A 25,616-nucleotide genomic window follows, 5' to 3' on the forward strand; every position below is an offset into this window, starting at 1 on the left:
ACATTGCAGTCATCTAGCTGTGAAATGACTAAGGCATGGGTAACTGTGGCCAGATCCGCCTTCTCAAGAAAAGGACACAGTTGAAGCACTACCCAAAGCTGTGCAACAGCACCCCTGGCCACTGCTTCCACCTGAGCACCCAAAAGCAGAGACGGGTCCAGCAACACCCGCAAGCTGTGCACTTTCAAGGGGAGTGCAACCCCATCCAGGGGCAGGCAGGGCACATGCCCTGGGCGCCACTTCGGTAGGGGGGCACCAAAAAGTGCCCCCGCCGATCCCCTGCCTTTCCCGATTTTTTTTTTTGAGATTTTTTTTTAGCTCAGCAGCCGCAAAAAGTAGTCCGCTCTGCACTGTCCACGTGGTGGCGCCCCCTCCCCCATTCCCAGCACAGCCCCCCGCCCCCCCATTGCTCGGCTCCAGCCTCTGGAGTGCGGCGCGGGCGCCTAAAGTTTGTTTGTAGAGAGGCTGCCGAGCTGCACTGTGCTGCGGCTCGGCTCTGGGAGGCCTTGTGATTGGCTGTGGTGCGCTCGTGCCAGCGGTTGCTAGGCTCCTGTGCGCCGCCCCTCCCCCAGGTACGTGTCACGCGCCATCGCACTTGCTCGGTCGCTTGGTCTGTTGGTCACTGTGCCGGCGGCGAGTCCCGGGAGGGAGCAGCCTCCTCACAGGCCTGACTTCGCAGGGCCAGGTGAGCAGGCGCCTGAGAGCCACAGTAGGTAAGCCTGGAAACTAGAGAAGCTTGGTGGCAGCCACGGTAATCATTGGGGCCCGGCGCGGGGGCCTCCCAGATAGGGGATTCATGCAGCCGAGTCCAAGGCCTCCCCGGGTGTCGGGGTGGTGCCGGAGCTGGACCCTTTGGCGCCTGAGGAAGTGTCCCTTTCCTACACCGACGGCTCTCCTGCTAACCTCCCCCCCACCCCTCGTCTGATCTCCCCGTGGGCTCCCGCCCTCGGACATCACCATGCAGGGGCATCTCACCTTGGGCCTGTGCCAGCGCTCGTCCCTTTCTCAAGGGGTGTGCGGTGGCGGGAAGGCAGGTGGCGGGTCTGGGGCCTTGGAGAAGGGCTGGAATGCAGGTGGACGCGTGAGAGAGACTCGGCAGATGCAGTTGGGGATCTGGCGCTTGGAGCACTGGGGTGTGTGTGTGTGTGTGCACGTGTGTGCGTGTGCCTTGGAAGTGCATGGGCAGGGTCGGAGGAACGAGGCTGCAGCTGATGGGACCGTGAAGTGCTGGGAGGTCGGGACTAGTGGCCCCAGGGTGGCCGCCGTGAAAGACTTATGGTGGGTGGGGAACTAGGCCACCAGCAGCGTGTGGAAGAATCCTCTGTCTTGCCTTGTCTCCCAACACTGCTTCGGGAGTGTTGCAGTCCCCCCCAATAAAACTCTCCACAGTTACCTGCCGTGTTGAGGACTGTGTGTGTGGTATTTGCTGGCTTGGGAAGACCAAGAAGCCTCTCTCTGAGGCAGATGCTCTTGGATATTTACTGTTCACAATATTTATTTATTTATTTATATACGTCCGATGTTCCTTCCTTCCTTCCTTCCCTCCTTCCTTCCTTCTTTATTTATTTGGCGGTTCACAATAGAAAACCAATTAAAACATTAACAAAATGGGAAAATTTTAAGTTAAAATAAAAACTCTAAAACCCAAGCTTTAAAACTATAAAACTATAAACTAAAAGCCTGACTAAACAGGTATGTGTTTAGGTCCTTCTTAAAAACAACCAGAGAAGGGGAAACTCTAATTGTGTTAGGAAGTGCATTCCAGTTTTCCCTGGGGGCCACTCTAGAAAAGGCCCAGTCTCGAGTTTCCATCCAGCCAATGGCAACCGCAAACCATTTTAAACTTTTAAATAGAGATGATATTTTCCTATTCACATTTAATACCTGTACTTCTGTATTTTAACAGGGCCTTGTTTTAATTACACTGTAAACATCATTGAGATTATTTTAATGGAAAGCGGTATAGAAATCGAACTATAAAAATAAAATAAAATAAAATAAAATAGGGTGAGTGAATTTTGAATTGTTGAAGTTTACGCATCTTTAAGGTTTTTCCTCATAATAAGTTATAATGGAGCTTTCAGCAGCCCCATAAGTGCACATGGGGGGTGCACAGAGCAGCCCCATAAGTGCACAGAGCAAGTGGTGGTGTAGTGCACATAGGGTGCCAACCACCCCCATGGGTTTCTAACCCATGGGGTACAGGGTTCTCTTGTTTCTGAGGTATTGAGTGTGGATTCTATGATAGCATATTAGAGTGGATTCATGGTGTCTCATTGAAAATCTCATTTGCTATCATAGAATCCACACTCAATACCTCAGAAACAAGAGAACCCTGTACCCCATGGGTTAGAAACCCATGGGCGTGGTTGGCACCCTATGTGCACTACACCACCACTCAGTCTGGGCCACCCCAGCACCCCCCAAGTGCACTTATGGGGCTACTGAAAGCTCCATTATAACTTATTATGAGGAAAAACCTTAAAGACGTGTAAACTTCAACAATTAACCAAAAATCAGCTCTCTGCCCAAATCCTTTGAAAAAATTCAGGTAGCTTCCCTGCCCCTACCCGGCACTACCACCAACCCCACACCGCTCTAGGCCACCCCTTTCCCCCTGATGTGAAGCTATACATTTGCTGACACCTCCATGCTTCTTTATGGAGAAAAACCTTAAAGATGCATAAACTTCAAAAATCACTTAAAAATCACCCCTTTGCCCAATTCCTTTCAAATAATTCTGATAGCTTCCTTGCCTACCCTAGGAACTACCACCCACCACACTGCACTCTACGACACCCCTTTCCCCCCAACATGAAGCTAAACATTTGCTGCAATCCTCATTATTCTCTATGAGGAATTCAAAAATACTTTAACAATTCACCAATAATCAGAGGAGTGTCCAGTTGCCTTGGGATTTTTTGGGTGGTAGGCACCCCTGTGTCTATCACTCACCCCGCTTTTGTGACCCTAGGTGCTCCACAATAGGGGATATAGACTGGTTCGGGTCCGATTATGAGAAAAATAATTAAAAATATTTCAAATATTCATAAAAAAATCATAGGGGTGTCTGATTGCTTCAGGGTTTGCATGGTTGCTGGTACCCATGGGTGCTCCACAATAAGGAATAATGGCCTGGTTCGAGTCCCATTATATCCTATGATAAAAAAATAAAGATAATTTTCAAAAATCCATTAAAAAAATCGTACAAGTGTCCGATTGCTTTGGGGTTTGGGTGACAGGTTCCCCTGGGTGCCAGCTACCATCCTACCAATTCTCAGGTGTCCAAAGTGGTCTGAACCGGTCTGAACCGGTTTGAAACGAACCACCCCCGGTTCAGTTCGGATTCGAACCGAACCAGGGGTGGTTCAGTTCGGATCCGAACCTCCGAACCGGAACCGGTTCGGAACCGAACCAGTTTGGATCCGAACTGGTTCACACATCCCCACTCTGTAATGCTTTCAATCGGGGGGGGGGGCAATTTCAGTGCTTGCCCTAGGCGCCGTTTTCCCTAGTTATGCCTCTGACCCCATTCAGAGCTGGTTGAATCACCCTATCCTGATTGGCTCTTCTACTGACCAGCAGCACCTCCATCTTGTTTAGATATAACTTCCGTTTGTCTGGATTTAACTTCAGAATCAGCACTTTAAAAAGGTGCCTCTTTGCTCAATAAGCAATACTATTTCAGCACTTAGTGACTCCATCTGGATTCAGTCTAGAGTCTGGTTTATTTCTAGACATACTCTTAATCCTAAATGTACTTTTACAGTACTGTTTCAGGACTCATGTGTTTCTGTGAAAAGGAAGAAAACAATAAGCTGCAGGCAACATATCATATGCAGCTCTTGTGGATGTATTTATTTATGGGTATTGATTCTGGGAGAAGGAGAGATCAACAAAAATCCCCTTTCCACCCATGCAGTGGGAAGTGGATTACTAAACATTGCAGAGGTGGTTTGCATGCAGTGCCTCTGCACCATTGGTCAGCCTGGCGACCATTTGGAAAACTTTTCTAGTCTTATAGCTTGGCCCTATGCTGTTTTAACTGCAGTGGCACAGGTACAAACGTTGATAGCACTATGGTATATAACTATTAGGACAAATGCTTTTGTGCAAACTGATTCTGGCTCAGTGGTGCATCCATGATGTGGGTTGTGATCTTTGACACTTTTGTTTAGAAGCAGAACCTCACTGGGCTGGTTCAAATGATACCAGCCCAGCACACTTGAAGAAAGAGTGGTCACATCAAGCGTGTGCTTGTCAAGATGTCCTTCATGGACATCATGATGATACCCTTCTGGTAAGTCTCTTGATGAGGGCTATTCATCCAAATGGCCCCTAAACACAAGCTACAAATATGAGAGTGTTAGGATGTAGCTGAAGGATCTCCCAACAGATGTGCTCTTGGCATGGACCCACTTTCTTCCACTGTAGTGTGCCAGTATTGTTTGAACTGACCCAATAGGACTTCTAACCAAGTACGCAGAGGATTCTGAGCACATGATGTAATACTGGTGCTCAGCTGCTAAGTCTAGCAAATTGTCGCTACTATGACTATGAATATTTATATACCACTTTCCAACAAAAGTTCTCAAATCAGTTTACATAGAAAAATACATAATTAATCAATAAATAACATAGTTACTGATTTAACTCTAATATAAGCAGTGATTGTGTAGATGTTCATATACGTCTTCATTTTCGCTTAATTAGGACTCATTCTACACAAACAGTAGATGAGGTGGTCAATCTGTGACCTCACAATACCATTTCAGCTTACAGCTGGGACCTCACAGGACTGAATGTCCTTCTATGAAAAAAATTACCCCACACAAGGAAAAAACAAGCAAACAAAAACCTGAATCTCAGGCTAGGTTAGAATTTTCCCCCTTCACGTTTAGTTCCCTCCCTGGCTCCCCACCCCAGTACATGGAGAAGGAAACTTGTAAGCTCCACTAGCTGTCTGAAATGGTATAAACCAAACACAAATTTATCACATTTACTTTTTGTGAGAATTAAACTTAGTTGTGAAGGCATTTCTCTTGGCAAGTTTATGCCCTGCCATGCCCAAACTGTGCTGCTTACCCTGACCCTAAACCGTGCTAACTGAGCACAAAGACACAGACACCTTTTAAAGTGGTGATTCTCTTATATTTAGCAGGGGGAGAGCAACTGGCCCTATCCAACCCCAGCACAGCATCCCTCCAGTGGCTGTTACTGTCATCTGCCTTATGTTTCTATTTAGATTGTGAGCCCTTTGGGGACAGGGGACCATCTTATTTATGTACTATTTATTTGTCTATGTAAACAGCTTTGAGAAATTTGGGTGAAGAGTGGTATATAAATATTTGTTGTAGTAGTAATTACAGATTCATAAGGACAGAAGGTAAAAATAATCTTTCCTTTAAACAAATGTTGAAATATAATTTATCATTGTAACCATGAGAACCTGCTCATTTTGTGCAATAATCAGGGATACTCCCCCACCCCCAGTGATAAGCATATCTGTGCCTTGCTGTCATGTGAATCTGATAATATCTGCTTATCAGCCAGTTCCTAGGTACCTCCGGAGCACTGAAGCTTAGAGGTTATCAGAGGAACCAGGAAGGAGCAGCATAGAACTATAGCAAAATTTTACCCTCTAGAGTAAATACCAGTTATCAGTGATCTGGAAGAAGATACAAAAAAATTATTGCTGAAAAGATTTGTGGATGAGCCAAAGATTGGCAGAGTGGAAAAAGATGATGTGTTCTGCTTCTTTAATGGGGCTATCTAGCTTGTTATGTGAATAGGCATTTTAATGAAGATAAAAACAAGGTCATATAAAGGCTGTAGCCTCATCCTTGAGCATGTAGAAGCCAGTCTCTATCAACATCAGAAATTATGAAGATGATTTGAGAGATCAAAGGAAAATGAATTTTTAGTGTGATTTGGGTCAAAAATGCATGGAAATATAAACAATGGCATTTTTAACAATGACAATAACAATGCCTTTTATACTGTATATAATCAAGCTGCCAGTTTGATTATATGCCTGTTGTGCAACCAAGCCATGCACACTTAATTTTCCCACTGTAAATAACATGCATGAAGGGCCTGATCAGGATTGGGACCATGGTGGGGATAAAGTGTCCACCCCTCCCACTGTGTTCACCCCTCCCACTGTAGATTTCACCCCACGCCATTCTAGTTGCAGTAAAACAATTAAGCACACAAAACTTTATCACACAATAGTTGTATAGCCTATTTCTGTAACTATAAATTTCAATACCCTGAATTAAGTAACCCGAATTATTCTAGACCTGGTGGTTTATATAGCACTACTGGCTGCTTCTGTGCTTAAAATAAAACCACCCAAAGGACACAGGAGCTAAATCACAAAATGCATGGGGAATCTTCATGGCTTTGTAGCAATTAATAATTATATTCGTAGCATCTGGAGAAGTAATAGCCATTATGCCTGAGCATGGAAACACTGTCCTCCATTAGACAGGATTATTTCACTATATCCCTTTTGCCAGGTCCCCCAAAAGTATGATAATGTATTACTGCATTTCAGGATTCAACACTGCCTCCAATCTAGGGCTCAAAATGATTACACAGTCAGCAGAAAAGAAGTGTATACTTCATGATTCTTCTATGCATTCCTTTAATTCATTTAAGACCCACAGGCTTGAGAGAGGCAGTCTGGATGATCTATCCCCACAGGGCAGACACTAGAAGGGCAGGACATGCATGATGTGTATGCGTATGCTCCTCATTGTGCCTTTGTCTCGGTTACAATATTATCTCAAAACAGGTCCTGTATGTTATAGGGGACAATAGTCTTTAGTGCCTCCCCCCCCACAGTTGCTTAATTGGGGCATAGTGATTAACTTTCTCTGCTCTTTTTGCTGAATATTCTTTATTCAATACTATTATAGTTGCAAAGGTACCTTGGTTTTCTCTTAACACCTTGAAGGAAACCTTTAATAGTAGCACTCTTGGACCATGCTGAAATATCTCTAGTGAATCCTTACATTTTACTGTTGGACTATGGGTCTCAAAATGGGGTTAGGAAAAGATGGGGTAGAAATTTATAAACTAATGATAAGTAAGTAAGCAGACAAGGTGGATTGTGATGTACCGTTTACAATTAATGTTGAAAAGCAGGTGTATAATATTAACTCTTGAAAGCATTTCATGGGCTAAGAAAGGAGACTCGTAGAATTGCACAATGTTCTAATTGTTCTAACCAGTTTTGCCAACAACATAGCTGAATGCTGCCTTTTCTTCTGCCTGGTATCCAAAAGGAACGTCATACTTATCCATAAACCAAAGGCTATATGATTCCTTTGAAGAGCAACATAAATCCTATTCTTCTTGCTAATGCAGATTTGAACACATATTACTAGCCTGAAATATTAAAGTATTCAGTGTTTGTCAGAAGATCATCTGTTAATTAATACCAGTTGCAAAAACAAAGCAAGTAGGTAAGGGTTCTCTAATAGCTTTGTTAGCAATCTTCAATAATGAAGCACAAGGAAATAATTTAATCGCTGCATTTGATACTTGAGAGCATCTATGAAGCATGTCTTCCCAGCTTCAATTGTGTTTTCTAGGTATAATGTTATAATTCAATCCCACTTTCAAATAGGATGGAAGCTTTTTGGCACACGCACACACATGCACACACACACACACACGTGTGTGTGTACAAAAAAAACCATGCCTTGATTGAAGTGAATTCTTTTATTAGCATCCTGATGTTCAGTTTATTAAAGACTGGAAAGAGTTCTGCCCAAAGATAAGGAAAGCAATTACTCTTTGATACACTGATAGAGCTGGCACATTAACTCCATCTCCTCTCTTCCACCAGCTGTATATGTATACATTTGGAGTTAGCGGTTAGGTGGACTGTGCACATTTCATTTTGTGAAGGTCACAGATCAATCAAGATTCTTTTATCTGTGTACAAACCACAAGGTATGCCTAAGCAATAAGAATGAGGAAACTCCATGAGAAAGAGTGTATTATTGAGGATTAGCCCTGAGATTCCTAAAACAGTGCAAGGAAATTACAAGTATTTAACTGAAAAGGATTCAGACAAAATCTGAGAGGATTTATATAAAAACCCAGCAGCAACAAAAATAAATAGAAATGAAATCCTATGAAAGGGGAGAAAGAAATAGATGCAATAGATACCACAGACAGAATGCATGTATAGATATACAGTATACACACATATACACAGGGAACAATGTTCTTTGAGTTTGAGTTTTAAAATATATAAATCTAGCAGAAAATGCTAGGCATGATTCATCAGGAAGATCTCCTGCACAAAACCTATTGAAATGAATGGGAACTGTGCAAGAACACTACTGCCTCTTGTGTGTTTTGAGCACTGCTGCTTTGTATTTCCACAGTGAAATGAGATTTTGATTTCTGTGCTGTGCCATAAAGGTATGGGAGTCTGAAGGGGGCAAGAGGGGCAGTTCCTCCACCACAGATTGAGCCAATTCCCATTGAATTCGATTTACTGTATGTATTTTTAAAATTTGTAGACTACCCCAATCTTCTGTCTCTGGGCAAACTCAATAGGGCATACTCCCAGGGAGGGTTTTTGGATTGCTGGCTTTTCTCCCCACCCCTGGAAAAAGTCCTGCGGATGCCCCTGCATTAACAACAAAAAGAAAAACAACACACATTATTTGTTAGCTGCCCCATAACAAATTGTTCTCTGGCAGTTCACAACACAGGATTAAAACATACAATTCCCCTGCTAACTTGGCAAAGAAGCACCTTTTAATATGGCGATTCTCTTTATTTAGCAGGGGGAGAGTAACTGGCCCTATCCACCCCCAGCACAGTACTTCCAGTGACTGTTGCTGGTGTCTGTTTCTTTTTAGATTGTGCGCCCTTTGGTGACAGGGTTCCATCTTATTTGTTTGTTATTTCTCTGTGTAAACCGCCCTGAGCCATTTTTGGAAGGGCGGTATAGAAATCGAATAAATAATAAATAATAATAATAATTTTTAAAAGGACATATTAAATCATAACAGACAAAAAGGGAGAAAAGAGAAAGCAAAACACAATACAAATCAGTTTAAAAACTCATTTTAAAATTAGTTAAAAATCAAATCAAATCAAATCTGAAAATCAGAATTTAAAAGGACCGGGTAAACAAAAAGGTCTTTACCTGGCATCTAAAAGAACAAAGTGATGAAGGCAGGTGAACCTCACTGAGAGGCTATTCCATAAATGGGGTGCAAACACCAAAAAAGGGTGATAGCAATGCAGAAATTCCACCAAACAGGCATAGCTGGAGCAGAGAATCAGGTTCACTGCGTAAGACCCCCTGTACTGTGGCTGTGGCAGGCTGTTGTTGATGTTATACTGTATCACCCAAATATTTGAAGTGCTTGAGAGCAGTATGAAACAAACAGTGTATGATGACAAGATGATGAGCATAAACCAACAACATTTAATCATGTTACTCACTGTATACATTCCTGCAGGATTCCTGTCTGTTATACTGAAACTGTACATCATCCCAATGAACTCTTTGCCTCTATACACAGTATTATTTTACCATATGGAAAACAAGTAACCCTGTGAAATACAATCTGACTAGAGAATCATTCAGACAACCATTTCGAGAGCATCTGATTTTCACATAAGAAAGTGGTTCTGTGAAATCACCCCCATGTGGTAATAATATCCTAGGTTACCAAAAATACCACCTTAAGTGGCGCAGCAGGGAAATGCTTGACTAATAAGCAGAAGGTTGCCCGTTTGAATCTGGTACTATATCAGGCAGAAGTGATATAGGAAGATGCTGAAAGGCATCGAGGCTATTCCCACGATCGATGGAAAGCAGGTTAAGGGAGCTTAGCCTGCTTCCCATCGATCGTGGGAACTACCGGGCTTGCCCTCCCCTTAAATGAGGTTAATGGAATGAGCACTCACAGGGCTGCCCTTTGATTGTCTGCAGGAAAAGCGGGCTAAGCCCGCTTTCCCCACAAGCCTGACAGAAGCTCTTCTCACAGATCGTGAGAAGACCTTCATCATTTCATACTGCACGGGAGAAGGCAATGGTAAACCCCTCCTGTATTCTACTAAAAGAAAACCACAGGGCTCTGTGAGCACCAGCAGTCAAAATCGACTTGACGACACACTTTACCTTTACCAAAAATACTAAAATTCACATTAGGGGTGTACACGAACCATGATTCGAGCACATTTCGGGAGCAGGGCACGAGAGCTTTAAGAAAGACTTGCTCTCTGCCACCCCATGCAGCTTCCTGCTGGGGTGGTGCACGTCCCAAGAAGACCCGTGTGGCATCAGAATGCACATCGTGCACTGATGCTGTGTGGCACGGCATGCTCACGCATGCATGGACACCATGTGCATGGTCAGCATGGTGTTGCTGACCACACAAATGGTGCCCACACATGCACGGATGTCATGTGGTTGCTGGCATTTCTTGGGGCTTCTTGGAACATGCACTGCCCCAGCAAGAAACTGCACGAGGCTGTGGAGAGCAGGTAAGGACCTGCTCTCCTCTTTCTTAACATCCCCAGGCTTCGCTACCAAAATGTGCTTGAACCGTGGTTTGTGCACATCCATAATTCACATTTGTGCATTTTTACTGCACACAAATTTTGGGCTAAAGTCACTTATCCTAAACCACCAGGAAATTATCTTTTGCAGTTCCCATTCATTCAGTGGGGCTTGTATGGAGAACTTCCCAATGGATTGTGTGCCCTTGGACTTTACAATACTTCACTACAGCATTTCCGCGACTATCTTTTAAGCACTATCCATCTCCATGAAAATCCAGGGATTTCAATGGGTCAATTAAAATTGCCACAGATTAGAATGCTAATTAAAACACTAGTTTTCCTCCTCTGTGGATGATTAATCCATTTGTCCACCAGAAATTACATTTAAATACATTTACCCTTATTTCCATACAGTGCAGAAGATCTGTTATTTATATATTCATCTTCCTCCTTGAATTATATTTAAAAGCACATCTGTTTTCCCTTGACTGATAATTCCTAATTTTAACCATCCCTTTGATTAAAATAATGTTCACTTGTGAGCTCCACCTATTCAACTATAATTTTTCTCCTAACCTTTATTACAGTTTCAGAAATAAATGTATATTCCTGACAACCATATTGGATAACCTTTGCTTGACCTGTTCCTTAATACCTGCTTGCTTTCCCCAGATCCTATTATTACTAAAGACTTTCACCTAACCCTGCATGTATGTCTGTGACCTTTGCCTGGCTCCACTTTGATAAAGATGGAACGCATCCTGATTATATTTCTGCTTTTCTTTGGACCAAATTACTTGGTGGTGCAGTGCTTAAGGAATCTGAAAAATGACATTCTCCATTAGAATCGGTTTTTGTTGTTGTTGTTGTTTTGTGAGACATGCAGAAGGAATAATGATTCTTGAAGCAATGGGTTCCTCCAACCTATTGCAAAGCTGAGTGCAAGAATCCTCCCCCCTCAAAGTTGATGTATTTTCCTTACTTATATAGAAAGCGGTATTATGATTAGCAGGCAGAGTCAGTTTGGATGATACTTCATCTGCCAGCTCAACTACATACAATAAGTATGTGTGGGCCATAAGCGAAAACATCCTTCCCCCTTCCACACATGTCAGGGCAATCATAAGGGGAGCAACTTGTCCAACTCTCTCCTATGCATGAACCACTCTGCACCACCACCACCCTGCAATTAACAAAGAATGTTAATTTTAATTCAATATTGTTTTAATAGTTTTAACACTGTTTTAAAATATTATTTTAAAAAATGGTTGTAAGGTTTTAACTTTTGCTGTTATCATTTTGTTTTAACTACTGTTTTAACTTTTGCTGTTTTTGCTTTGTTGTAGACCGCCCAGAGACATAAGTTTTGGGCGGTATAAAAATACGTTCAATAAATAAATGGATACATAGATAGATAGATAGATGCGGTACCACTTATTGTGTGTGGTCTGGCCAAGGGAGGTGATACTAAGGTCATTCACACAATATTTCATTTCATTTCATTTCATTTCATTTCATTTCTTTTATTTATTTATTTATTTATTTATTTATTTGAGCCTTCCAAAAATGGCTCAGGGTGGTTTACTTTTGCTGGGCTGGAGAGGGCTGGCGGGCTGGCGTGGGAAGGCAGGATAGCACCAACCTTTCCCCCAGATGATCCAGCAGTGATCATAGCTGTGCAGCTCATGCACCCACAAGACTGGTGCTTTTGCGAGCAGCAAGGCAAACTGTGTCCTGGCCTCCTGATATCCCACAATGCACCATGCAACGAGTGTGGTGCATTAAGGGATTCCACTGTGAGTCGGGTGCTCTTCTAGGCACCTGGCTCCGTATCTCCTCAGGCTGTGTGAGGCTGTTCACACGAGCAGCCTTACTCAAGCTTGGGCAGCCCTACCTGGGCTCCCCACATAGCTTCGCATAGCCTGCCTCCATAGTGAGCATACCCTTTTTACCCAGGTATGGGGTTGTTTGTGTGCTCATGTTGTCTGCTCATGTGAACAGCCTCACTGTCTGAACCAGCTCAGTAATGTCTCATTAGCCATATATGTTATTTATTTATTTGTTCGTTTAATAAATTTGTATACTGCCCACTACTGAAGTCTCTGGGCAACTACTTGTTTTTAACAGCATAAAACAAACCAAGAATTTAACAGTTAAAATGTATAAAATGTGCCCTGGGTATTTAAGACAACATCTTCTTTGGTATGAACTCTGCTGCCCATTGGGATCATCAGGAGAGGGCTGTCTGCAGTTGCCACCAGCTTGTTTTGTGGCTACTTGGCGATGGGTTTTCTCCACTGCTGCCCCAAAGCTTTGGAACACGCTCCCTGCTGAAATAAGAGCCTCCCCATCTCGGACAACTTTTAAAAAGTCTTTAAAGATGCACCTAGTCACCCAGGCTTTTAATTAAATATTGTTTTAACAGTTTTAGCATGATTTTAAAATGTTGTTTTTAGAATTTGAATTGTACTGTTTTAACTTTTACTATATCATTTATTTTGTTTTAACTACCGTTTAAAGTTTTTGTTTCTTTCCATGTTGCAAACCACCCAGAGACGTGAGTTTTGGGTGGTATAAAAATAGGTCAAATAAATAAATTATAGAAATAAATAAATAACACCAACTAACTAAAAAGCGTGGCTGAAGAGAGGTGTTTTTAGTTGCTTCCTAAAAGCCAACAGGGGTGGAGCAGCTCTAATCTCAGCAGGAAGTGCATTCCACAGTTCTGGGGCGGGGAACTACGGAGAAGTGGTCTTAGTCACTACCAGATGAGCCTGCGACACTCCCCTGAAGATCTCAATAGGTGGCGGGGTTCATATTGAAGAAGGCATTTGTTGGTGATTAATTAATTAATTAATTAATCAATCAATCATACTTTTACATCGCCCAAAACTTACACCTTTGGGCAGTTTACAACAAGATTAAAAGTAAAACATTAATTAAAAACAAAAACAAAAAATTTAAAAGCAAGAAACTTAAAACACAATTTAAAATTTTAAAACAATGTTCTAAAAACAACATTAAAACAATCAAAACAATATCAGTTAAAAGTCTGGGTGAAGAAATGTGTCTTTAGAGACTTTAAAAAATATGTCAGAGATGGGGAGGCTCTTATTTCACTAGGGAGTGCATTCCAAGGCCTTGGGGCAGCAACGGAGAAGGCCTGTCCCTGAGTAGCCACCAGACAAGCTGGTGGCAAATGCAGACGGACCCCTCCTGATGATCTCAATGGGCGGTGGGGTTCATAACGAAGAAGATGTTCTCTTAAAAACCCAGGGCCCAAGCTGTTTAGGGCTTTATAAGTTATGACCAACACCTTGTATTTTGCCCGGAAACATATTGGCAGCCTGTGTAGCTCCTTCAATACGGGAGTAATATGGTCTCTCCTGGATGACCCAGAGACCAGCCTGGCTGCCGCATTCTGAACCAACTGTAGTTTCCAGACTACGTATAAGGGCAGCCCCACTTCGAGCGCATTGCAGTAATTCAGTATGGAGGTTACCAGCAGATGCACCACTGTTTTGAGGTCGTCTAACTCAAGAAACGGACGTAGCTGGCGTATTAGCCGAAGCTGATAGAAGGCACTTCTGGCCCACTTTGTTGATGATTCATTGTTGGTGTTGGGTGAATACCCTTCAGAGTGTCCAGGATATTGATGAAATATAGAAAAGATTTTGAGTAAGCTGAAACTCATTCTATATTCTCAGCCAAAGGAAAGCTTTGGGGGGAAATGATATTTGACTCATACACACGATCAAGGTGTAGAGCCTCAAGGGGTTTGGCGGGGTGAGGGGGCTTAGCCTGCTCTCCCCACACACAAGCAGTTGCTCATTGCTGGGTGGCAATATCGGCCACCAAGACAAGCAGCGGCTTGAGTTGGATGCTCCCATGCCCGGCTGCTGCTCGATGGGGAGCTCCAGAGGTTGGGAGAAGGGGAGCGCCACTGGATGGTGCCCTAGCCCCTGGAGCAACAGGAAGGCACCAGTCACATGCATGGTGCCTTTCTGGGGTCCTCCCCACCCTGAGTGTGTCAGTTGTGGCTTCAAGCAGCCACAGCTGAAACACTATCAAAGATACAAGGTTAACGGAGCACTCGCTCCATTAACTTCATTCAGCAGGTGGGGTTTTTAGATGGTTTAGTTGCCATGGAACCACCAGGCTCACCTGCGAGCCTGGTGTTTCTGAGAATCACTAGAAACCGGGCTGGGCTCCCGTAGCCTGGTTTCTAGTGATCGTGGGAATAGCTTCTATATTAGTGTTCCCTGTAACAGGGATTCCCAACATAGTTGTTGACTACAACTCCCAGCATCCCCAGATGCAGTGGCCTTTGGCTGGGGATTATGGGAGCTGTAGTCAACAACATCTGAGAATCCCTGTCACAGGGAACAATGCTCATAATACCGTCAAGCATTAGGAGCTAGACAAATTTGTATTCCTAACCAGGCAATTATGGACCGGAGACTTCATTAATTGCAAACTGTGATGATCAAAGGAAGGTTGTTCCCAACTATTTAAACAAGATATAAAGGTTGCCTTCATTATTCATGCACAATCTGTTCTTGCCTATAGGCACGAATACAGAAACCGCAAATAATGAAACCCTATCCCTATTAGGGATGTGCGAACTGGCTTGAAGTTGAACTGGTTCGGGTCACCTTTGGTCTGAGGAAGGAACAAAAGCGGCAGGGAGGCATGCTGCTGCCCTGCTGGACCATTGCCAATGCGGGAAATGTGGTGGAAGGGGTAAGAGCACCCTCCTCCGCCCTTAAAGTTACCCCACTACACACGCCTTTGGACTGGCAGGCGCCAGTTTCATGCACATCCCTAGCTCTAACCTCATTATGAGCCCCACCGCCCATTGAGGTTGTCCGGAGAGATCCGTCTCCAGTTGCCACCAGCTCGGCTGGTGGCCACATGTGGACGGACTTTCTTGGTTGCTACCCTGAGACTATGGAATGTGCTCCCTAGTGAGATACGATCTTCCCCATCTCTGACCATTTTTAGAAAGCATTTGAAAACCCACCTCTTCACCCCAGCTTTTTCAGTTCTTTAAAATTTTAAGGTTTTAATTTGTGGATGATTTTTAAATTGTTAAATTGTTTTAAGTTTTTGTATATATTTTAACTTGTATTATGCTATTGTTAACCACCCAGAGACAAAAGTTTGGGGAGGTGAACAAATGTGATAGATAGATAGATAGATAACCTGCTTCACCAGCACAGAGAGTTGTACTTCAATTGCAAAGGGAAGTGATGCACACAGGAAGGACTTCTGATTATTGATAACCCTAAGCATTTGAGAAAACCTTCCCACATTCATTGCTTATTTCTAAAGACAAATGCTGAACATGGGGGTGGCTGTGGGCATGGCTGACCAGAATATCATGAAAGGGCATGGTTAGTAACCCTGACACACCTCTCATGTGTGTTTCAGGAAAAGATGAGAACTGCCCTACTACAACACTTCAATTCTACACCACCTCAATATAATATTTATAAACGTTTAAGCTTTCTTTTTGCTGATGTAATTATGAAACGTTGTTCTCTCTGCATTGTTAATTAGTCAGTAGAACAGATGGCAAGGCTTTTAATTGAAAGCAGTATGCCCATTACAATAACTGCAATGTGGATCATTGCTGTTCCAGAAGATACCAGTGCAGTTGTAAACCTATTGTAAAATCCAATAAAAATTAAAAATGCAAAGAAGATACCAGTGCAGTAGCACTGGAAGAAAAGAGACATCATTCCTGTTAATATGACACTACTACAAGGATATTTCTTGAATATTATGCTCAATTCCAAGAGTGAATCAAGGTTTAATCACCGATATTTAGTATTTACTAGGGCTGAGTTCCCGAAGATTTCAATAGATCAATAACAGTACCCATTCCCAAGAAACCAAACATGCATAAACCTTCAGAACAAAGAACGCTCAGCCTCCTAAACCACACAAGGAAGATCCTTCTTAAAATAATAAATAATAGAATATACAAGAAAATTGAAAATTTGATGGGCAAAACTCTATTTGGATTCAGATCAGCAGTAGGCACAAGGGAGGCAATCTTTTCACGAACACAAATTGCTGAAATTGCATTTGAGATGAATATACCAATTGTTCTATGCATTATTGATTATGAAAAAGCATTTGATAGAGTCAAACATGACAAATGAATAGAGATGTTATATAGAATAGGACTTGATATAAGAGATATTAATGTTATAAGGATGCATACTGGAACCAAAAATAAAAATAAACATTGGAGAAGACACAGACTGGATAGACATTAAAAGATGAGTCAGATAAAGATGTATCCTGTCTCCCATACTCTTTAATCTCTATTCGGATAATGTAATACAAGATGCCTTTGTCAATAGAGATGAGAAAAATCAATGTAAATGGTGTCAACATTAACAACCTGATGACGCAGTCATTTTAGCTACTTCCTAGGAAGATCTACAAAAAATCTACAAAACCTAGTCATGGGAATATCAATAAAAAGCGAAGAAATGGACTTTAATTTTTTTTAAAAAAACTAAAACAATGTCCGTAAGTAAAATGTGAATTCTCCTACAATACAATAACAGCATTCTAGATGAAGTAGGAAATTACTGTTATCTAGGGGAAAACATTTATCATGATTATGACCAAACAAAAGAAATCTGAAGCCGTATAAGTCAAGCAAGAAAAAAAAATTAATCAAATGAAGATCTTCCTCTGTGAGAGTAAACTAGATTTGCAACTCAGAATCAGAATGATGAAATGCTACATCTAGTCTCTTCTCGTGTTTGAACGTGAAACCTGGATCAAAAAAAGGAGCACATTAAAAAAATGGAAGGCTTTGAGATGTGGCATCTCAGAAGAATACTCAAGATTAAATGGACCAACAGAACAACATATGAAGAAGGACTTCGAAAAGCAAAAACACATATAGACAATTAAGAGAGGTAAACTGGAGTATTGTGGACATATCCTCAGAGGAGTAAAATATCAAATACCACAACTAACTCTAGAAGGAAAGCTAGCAGGAAAAAGATCAAGAGGAAGGAGGAGGAAGGGATGGATAGATGACCTAAAAGAAAGGCTAGAAATGGACACAGAAGATATCATCCACGATTCCAGGAACTGTGATTTATGGCTTTTGCTGGCCACCAACCTTCCAAACAGAGAAAGCATATGAAGGGGAGGGGGGCAGTCAGGCTGAACTGGAATGGCTCATTTCCCCCCCCCCCATGAACATTTTTTGGGGCAATGCTGCCTTCATTTTTCAATTATGATTTCAGTACTACTTGAAATATTGTTCACCTGTTTATTTATATTGTCTTCTCAATAGGGATGTGCAAACCGGCGTGAGGTCAAGCCGGTTCACCTTTGAATTGGTTTGGCTCAAAGGTTCCCCCTTGAGCCGGCCCGGGCCCAGTTCAGTTCGACCTCTAGCCAACCCCACCAGGCCAGCTCAGAGCTGGTCCAGGGTTCAAAGTGTTTTAAAAACTCAAAACTCACCGCTAGTCCCGAGGTCATCTTGCCATCTCTGAGGGGTGCTGCCTTGGCCATGATGGGGGGGGGCTCCAAAGCCTTCCCTACCCCTCTCCGGGTCAAAGCCTTCCCTACCAACTCTCCAGATCTTTCTTGACAGCCCATTTTCAGACTTCCTATCCCTCTCCCAGCTCGCAACAGCTATTTTGAAGGCTGCCACACATGCATATGGGCAATTTGTGTGCCCAGGTCAAGACTTGTTGTGGGAGACTGGAACTTATGAAGTGGTTTAGATCTGCCTCTTCTGGATTACACTCCCCCTGAAAGATCAGGTAGGTAGCTTGGGATTACTTCTGGACCCCAACCTCTCCTGTTTATCACAGGTTGAGAAAGTGGCCAGGAGTGGTTTTTATCATCTTTGGCTGATACACCAGCTACGTCCAATTCATGAGACAAATGACCTTAAAACAGTGGTGCATATGCTGGTAACATCCAGGCTTTACTACTGCAATGTGCTTGGCTGCCTTTGTACGTAGGTCAAAAATTTCAACTGGTGTAGAATGCGGCAGCCATATTGGTCTCCTGGGCCACCCGTAGAGACCACATTACTTCTTTTTTAAAAGAACTACACCGGCTGCCAGTTAGTTTCTGGGCAAAATACGAAGTGCTGGTTATTACCTATAAAGCCCTGAATGGCTGGGGCCCAGGGTATTTAAGAGAACACCTTCTTCTTCATGAACTTTGCTACCTATTAAGATCATTGAGGGAGATCTGGTTGTGCTTGCCACTCACTTGGAGGAGACCCCAAACTGGGCCTTCTTTAGCCCTGAGGCTCTGGAACACAATCCCAAATGAAATCAGAATTTCTCCATCTCTGGTTGCTTTTAAATAACTTTTGAAAACACACCTGTTTCATCAGGATTTTAGTTTATGATGTTTTAGAGTTTTAAAGTTTTATTTATGGAAATTTTAATCTGTTTTATATGATTATTAGGTATTAGTTGCTTTGTTTAAACTGTAAATCACCCTGAGATTTTTTTTATAGGGCAGTATATAAATGCATTAAAGAAATAAAGATAGGTGATAGATAGATCGATAGATGGATAGATCGGTAGATAAAAAGATAGATTTCTGAACAGAGTAAGAAGCAGTGCACTCATAGACTCTGCAGAAATAAATATGCAGAGTCCTGATCACACAGACACAGCCTAAGTGCATACTATATACACATGCATAGACTTTGTTCTGTGAAGGTTTCTGTTTCCTTCACATGCCCTTAGTCATGACCATACAGTCAAATCTGATTAGCTACATAGTATTGTGATGTCATCCCATTCAGTAAGTAATTTCAGACTGGCTGGGATCAGCCATGTGGCCAATACATAAAGCATAAATCATAGCCCAACAGACTGCCCAGTGTGTGATAAGCAACAAGGACATGCACTTTCCCTCTCTCTCCACCTGATGTGTCGTCTCTTCCCCCACATAGTCACAGAGGAATATCAAAATCACGCCTAATTAAAGTTAAACTACTATTTTCATGAAATTACTTGTTGAAATTAGGAGCAATTTGGATGTTCCACCTCTTCATGTGATTAGGCGGGGATGGTGCACTGGATGAGGGATATGTGCATACACTCATTCCTCACTGTACATTGGGTGATGGTCATTTGAGCCTGCCTAAAGCTTAGTGTTACATTTGCATCAATGTTTTTGTTAAACCTATTTCACCCAGACAATAGTTTGTAAATCCACTCCAGACCATGATTTTCATGTGTAAACATGGTGCCTGCTTTCAGGGCCAATTCACAGCAGAGCTGGGGCTTGGGCTGCCAGCAGGACTAATGGAGAGAGGCAGAAGCCATGGAAGGACCCATGGAAGGACCCAGGACCCAGGGAGCAAGGCAGGATCCAGGGAGCAAGACAAACCACGCAGAAAGCAAGGTAACGACACAAGATCAAAGTACTAAGGTAGATTACTAAGAGCTGAGTTAAATTCCCAAAAAGAGCTGTTGATCCAACAGCAGATAAACCAGAACTGAACGCTTTTGTAGTTTGAAGAGAGCCATGCTCTTTCCTGCATTGCCCAGGAAGGCCCTGATCCTGAGGAGACCCAGTCTTCTGGGTCTCGAGGAGACTCCTCGTCTCCTGAGGAGATCCACTGAGCTTCATGCCCCAGCAGCCAGTTGTGCACTCCTCCTTGTCTGTTGGAAGTCAGTTTGGGTAAAACAACATCTTTTCTCCTGGGGGCTTGGTGGTGAGGCCAGTGGTTCCAGGGCAATAGGTGCCTGTCTGGTGCCGCTGTCCTAGGAAACTCCTGCAGGAGTAGCAGGCTTGCATGGTGGTGGAGCCTCCATGGGAATGGCAGGTTCTGGTACCAGTGGTCCCTGGAGTCTGGAAGTAGAAGTGGTCCCCTCTACTCAGGACAGCTCTCCCTCATTCTCTGAGTTACCCACCTCTGGGTTGAAGTCTGTGCCAATTCTGACAGATGGTGCCATCTTGCAGTATGCATGTTTCCTTAGAACCAAGTCATGTTGCATGCAATGGGGCTTACTTCAGAAAAAAGCACATAGGATTGCAGCCACTATTGTCTTCAATGCTGGAAGTGACGGAGGAATTCCAGAAAAGGAAAGATGAAAGAAGGAGGACCCTACTCTATATGTAGTGTTACATTGTGTCAAGATCTCCTGCCATTGCCTGGTGGAGAGAGCCTTTACCGGGCCACGTGGTGGTGAAAGAGGGTGTTGAGGGATCCACAGCCAGTTCAGCTTTCCCCCAGTCACGGGGGAGCAAGGAGAAGTGGGAGGTGGCGGCCCAGGGTTGGGCTGGAGCAGCTCAGTATGCTGTCACCTGGTGCTGATGAAGAGAAGGTAGCCCCCACCCCCTTGGCATGACTCCGTATGATGACATCAGCAATTAGGGTGGGTTTTAAGAGGAAGGCCCTCCTAGAGGCCAGGGATAGAGTGGTCAGGATGACAGCCTGGCTAAAGAGGGAGGAGCTGGGGGGAAGGTAACATGACTGCCCTGATTGCAGGGCTTTATTTAAGGGTCAGGCAGACAAGAAGGAGGAGATCAGTTGGGACAGGGGCTGTCAAGACTGAAAGGCTCCTGGGGAGGATCAAGACTATCTTTCCCACTGACAGGTGGAGGAGGACAAGGGTGAAAGTTAACTTCTGAGGCACAGCCGGACCCCAAAGGGAGTCATTCAACAGGGCTTGCAGCACCCTCACAGGGCAACGGGGGGAAAAGCCAGGCAATTGTTACTGAGCCACAGGATTGTTTAGTGCAAATTCTACCCTACCAAAATTGCAATTTGGAGCCTCAAGTTTGCAACAGGACAATATGTAGAACAGCCCTAATATCATCAACAGCCCAATATCATCAACAACTGTGTGGCTTACTCTTTCCCAGGGTAGAGGAATGTAACTGCCTTTGTTTAAGACAAGACAAGAAATGGCTTATATTATATAATTCGCTTTTGGCTTGTTCCTGGTATTAAACATATATTGTGCTTATAGTTTTGAAAAAATTATTTCAGGGTGAATGTTCTCTGTTTCTTGTTATTTGACTTTATATCATCACAGCAGAGCCATTGCTGGGGGATAATCCCAGGTTCATCTTTTTCCTAATTAATTTGTTATTAATTTGTTTCATTTATATCCCACTCTTCCCGAAAGGCTCAGAGCAGTTTACAGCATTCTTTAGAATTAATAATCCTGTCCCAAAATGGCTCATCATTTTTTTTTAAAGCAAACAAAAGCTAAAAACTGGGGTGGGAGGTGTCAGAGGGTCCAGAAGGTACTTGATTGACCTCAGGCTGATGGAGGGGCCTTGCCGTACTTCGTCCTCCTTATGCCAATGGAGGGCCCCATAGCTAACAGCAACTTCGGGGCAAGAGGGGGATTTAAACTGGGGAAATGGGGTGGGGGAAAGCCTTCAACCCACCCCTCCTAAAGCACATTTCCTCCTTGGCTGCTATTAAAGATAAAGTGTGCTGTCGAGTTGGTGTCAGCTCCTGGCAACCACAGAGCCCTGTGGTTGTCTTTGGTAGAATTCAGGAGAGGTTTACCATTGCCATCTCCCACACAGAGTGAGATGATGCCTTTCAGCATCTTCCTATATCACTGCTGCCCGATATAGTTGTTTCCCATAGTCTGGAAAACATACCAGTGGGGATTTGAACTGGCAACCTCTGGCTTGCTAGTCAAGTCATTTTCCGCTGCACCATTAGGTGGCTTGGCTGCTATTAAGCAAAGAAAGTTAAGCTGAATCCACATCACATCTAGTTGGACCCTCCAGCATAAGTCTCATTGTGTTAAATGGTCCTACCCATGTTTTATTGGAAGTAAACCATACTGAGATCAATGGGCTTACTCCCAGTTATGTGACTGTGCAGAGAACTGCAGCATACATTCAGTCCCTAGTAACTATAATGAGTCCTGCAGCTTTACAGAGCAATTCCATGGATGCTTCTATGCTCATTGTGTTCAGTGGGGCTTACCATACTTCTAATGAGGGCATATAGAATTTTTGCCTGAGTTAGTTTTGATCATTTCAGAAATAGATCCCATGTCCTGGCAAGTGGTTTGAACGTGAGTTTCTTGAACAGTTCTCCCTCATATCACTTGGCAAGCCTCCTCGGAAAATGGGAACAGTTTCAAAAGCAGTTTGTAGTACATAATGTTATTTGATTTTACTTTAAAAAGCAATTCTGCTGAGCATGGTCAACGCCTTGGGGTAACTAAAACTAACTTTTTGGACCCAATCTACATTGGATGTTGTGTTTAAAGCAACCAAAAGGCTATATCATTGCAATAGGTAATAGAACTCTTTGTACTTAAAAATATTTAGATAAACTGTCTGTACTACTGATTTCTTTATTATAGGATGGAGGGTGAAATGTTGCTTTCATGGGAGTAGGTGGGAATTACTGCCCACTAATAGACTACTAAAAATTTTCCCACATCACTTGAAATATTGATGTATCCCTTTAATAGAGCAGCAGCAGTGACACAGTTTTTCTTTTAAAAAATTGGGAAGCAGGGAATCAGCAAGCCAACCCCTGAATTATGTTTCAAATGATGTTCTGTAGGGGTTTGCAAGCCAGCTCAGAATCAAGCCAGCTTGAGCTTGAAGACTCGTTCTTGAAACAAACCGGCCCCATCAAGAGGGGAGCCATTCTGAGTTGAAGTCAAGCCAAGCCCGGCTCGAAAACCCACCTCATGAGCTGGCTTGATGGGCTCATTGGCTATACTTGTAAAGGGGAATCCAGCAAGGATTGCCATTTACAAGTAAAGGAACTTTCTGATAGTAAAGGCACGGTGACACAAATGGCCTCTGTGCATGCATGGTGGTAAGCAAACAGCCTACTCAGCCTGTCATGTGGGAGGCTGGTGAGGTGTGGAAAGAGCCCCCACTGCCGTCCCCGTCCCCACCACTGGTGGCTTGTTTTTAAAGGTAAAGATAACCTAAAGACTATTGCCGTGCATTTACTATCAGAAAAGCCCTTTACAGGTATACCCGTCAAGCCCCCTGAGCTGGCTCACAAGGTGGTTTGATGGCCTGACCAGACTAGGCTGGGTTGGATTGAGATTGAGCCTCCAGGGGTGGCTCGAATCCAGTCTGGAGATAAGCCGAACCAGGATATCTGGTTCCCTGCACATCCCTAATCATGTACTGCCATAAGTGAAGGCAACTCTTACAGCTGAACAAAAACTATTGATTGGCAGTCTATTACATTGTAATGAAGTGGGTCTTTAACAAGAATGGCTTGATATCACCCCTTATTCATGTTATTCGTATATACACACACAAACACACACACTTATAATGTATATATAAACAACAGTGTATATGTAAACAACATATCTGTTTGCTGAAATATAAAAGGGAAGGAACTCCTTTGAAAGTCCAAATATTGATCCAGCTTCATAAAATAGTCTTAAATGATCAATAGAAAAGATACTAATGCCAAATTTATTGATTACAACATCAAGCAAAATCTCTGCAAAATCATCCCAACTAACTGACTGAATAAATACATATCTACAATTCTATGCAATTTTACTCAGAACTAAATCCCATTGTTTTTAACAGGGTTTTCTCACAGGAAAGTGTGCATAGGATAGCCGCTGTGCAATCTTATGCGTGTCTGCGGACAAGTGACGCCCCATAGAGATCAGTGGGTCATATTCTCAGGTAAGTATGCATAGGACTGGAGTCACGCAGCATGATCCTACACGTGTTTAATCAGAAGCAGGTCCAATTAAGCTCAGTCAGGCTTACGCACTAGTAAGTGTGCTTGGATTGCTGTATTAGTCTCCTCTTACCATCCCTCAAACACCAATCTATTTTTGTTTACATGGCTTTAGCCTTTGCATTACTTTATTGATTTCTTAATGTAAGGTCTAACTTGCTTCAGGGACACTATAAACATAGTATTACTAAGGTCTTGCAATATCAATATTCATTTATTTTTATTGATCTGCTTTCTACTTGTAAATTCTGAGCTTAGTATTAATGCACACTGACAAATTGCTTCAACTTATGAAAATAAAATTCTGTCCAACAGTCTAATCTATTTACCAAAACTGTCAGAGCAATTATTTATTTTCCTCACAAACAGTTTTTTACTCTGGCCCCAATTCTACACAATAGCAGCTGTTAATTTGTTCTGATAAAATTTCATTTCTATATGCTGTTGAGTAATTTGACTCAGGCTGGGGCCTTATTGGCTTTATGACTTTCTGTCTTTATATAGAAATTTTTTTCCATTTAAATATTTATTTAAAGATTCATGTTTATTTCATTTTAAAATATATATAAATTCCTCTTCAGTGAGAGTAAAAAACAAGACTACATTTTTATCTGAAATCATTCTATTATAAACGAATCCCCTACTGTAAATAAATAGATGCATTAATTTTATTAAATACATCTGGACATCTTAAAATCCCAGATTTACATACTAAATATGTTAAATAAATAAAGCTTTTTTTAAAAAGTACCTTTATTTCCAACCTGTACACAGTCCCATAAAGGGGCGTTGGTAGGGTTTCCAGGTCCAGGTGGTGAAAACAGTCCACATCCATCACTAAAAGAGTGGAAATAGAGGACTTTTTTCTCCAAAAAAGTCTTCAAGAAGTCTCCGCTTTGCATAAAATTGGCATATGCTTATTGGTATTATAGATGCTTATTTTGATTAAAATTGGATAATTTGAGAATAAATGCAGCTCATCCCTATGAAACTGGTGACCAGGTGAGCTGTAGGTCTGTTCTGTCTGCTGCCTAGGTGCAGAGTTATCAAGTTATCAAAGAAAAATTAATAAAATGCTGTCCTGTTACTAAAGGACTCACAATCTAAAAATAAATGCTAGGTGACACCAACATCAGCCATTAAAGGAATACTGTACTGGTGTTGGAGAGGGCTAGTTGCTCTCCCCATGATAAATAGAAGAGATTCGCCACTTTAAAAGGTGTCTTTTTACTCACCAGGGATAGATGCTAATTGAGTAAAGTTAGTTGGCTAACTTCACACTACCACCACCACCACATGAAGGAAACAAGCTGCACCTGCTGGGCCCACCTATCCGTGCTCC

The 25,616-nt window shown here is 42.6% G+C and overlaps 1 long non-coding RNA gene across 1 annotated transcript; it reads left to right on the forward strand.

Annotated features, from left to right (window-relative positions):
* The first annotated feature begins 640 nt into the window (after nucleotides 1-640).
* Nucleotides 641-24,177, forward strand: LOC128326699 (uncharacterized). The gene is made up of 3 exons (XR_008308206.1): nucleotides 641-713; nucleotides 19,818-19,962; nucleotides 24,115-24,177. It is a non-coding gene; the product is annotated as an uncharacterized LOC128326699 (long non-coding RNA).
* The last annotated feature ends 1,439 nt before the right edge of the window (nucleotides 24,178-25,616 follow it).

The sequence above is a fragment of the Hemicordylus capensis genome, chromosome 5 (genome assembly GCF_027244095.1).
Source record: "Hemicordylus capensis ecotype Gifberg chromosome 5, rHemCap1.1.pri, whole genome shotgun sequence".
NCBI lineage: Eukaryota > Metazoa > Chordata > Lepidosauria > Squamata > Cordylidae > Hemicordylus > Hemicordylus capensis.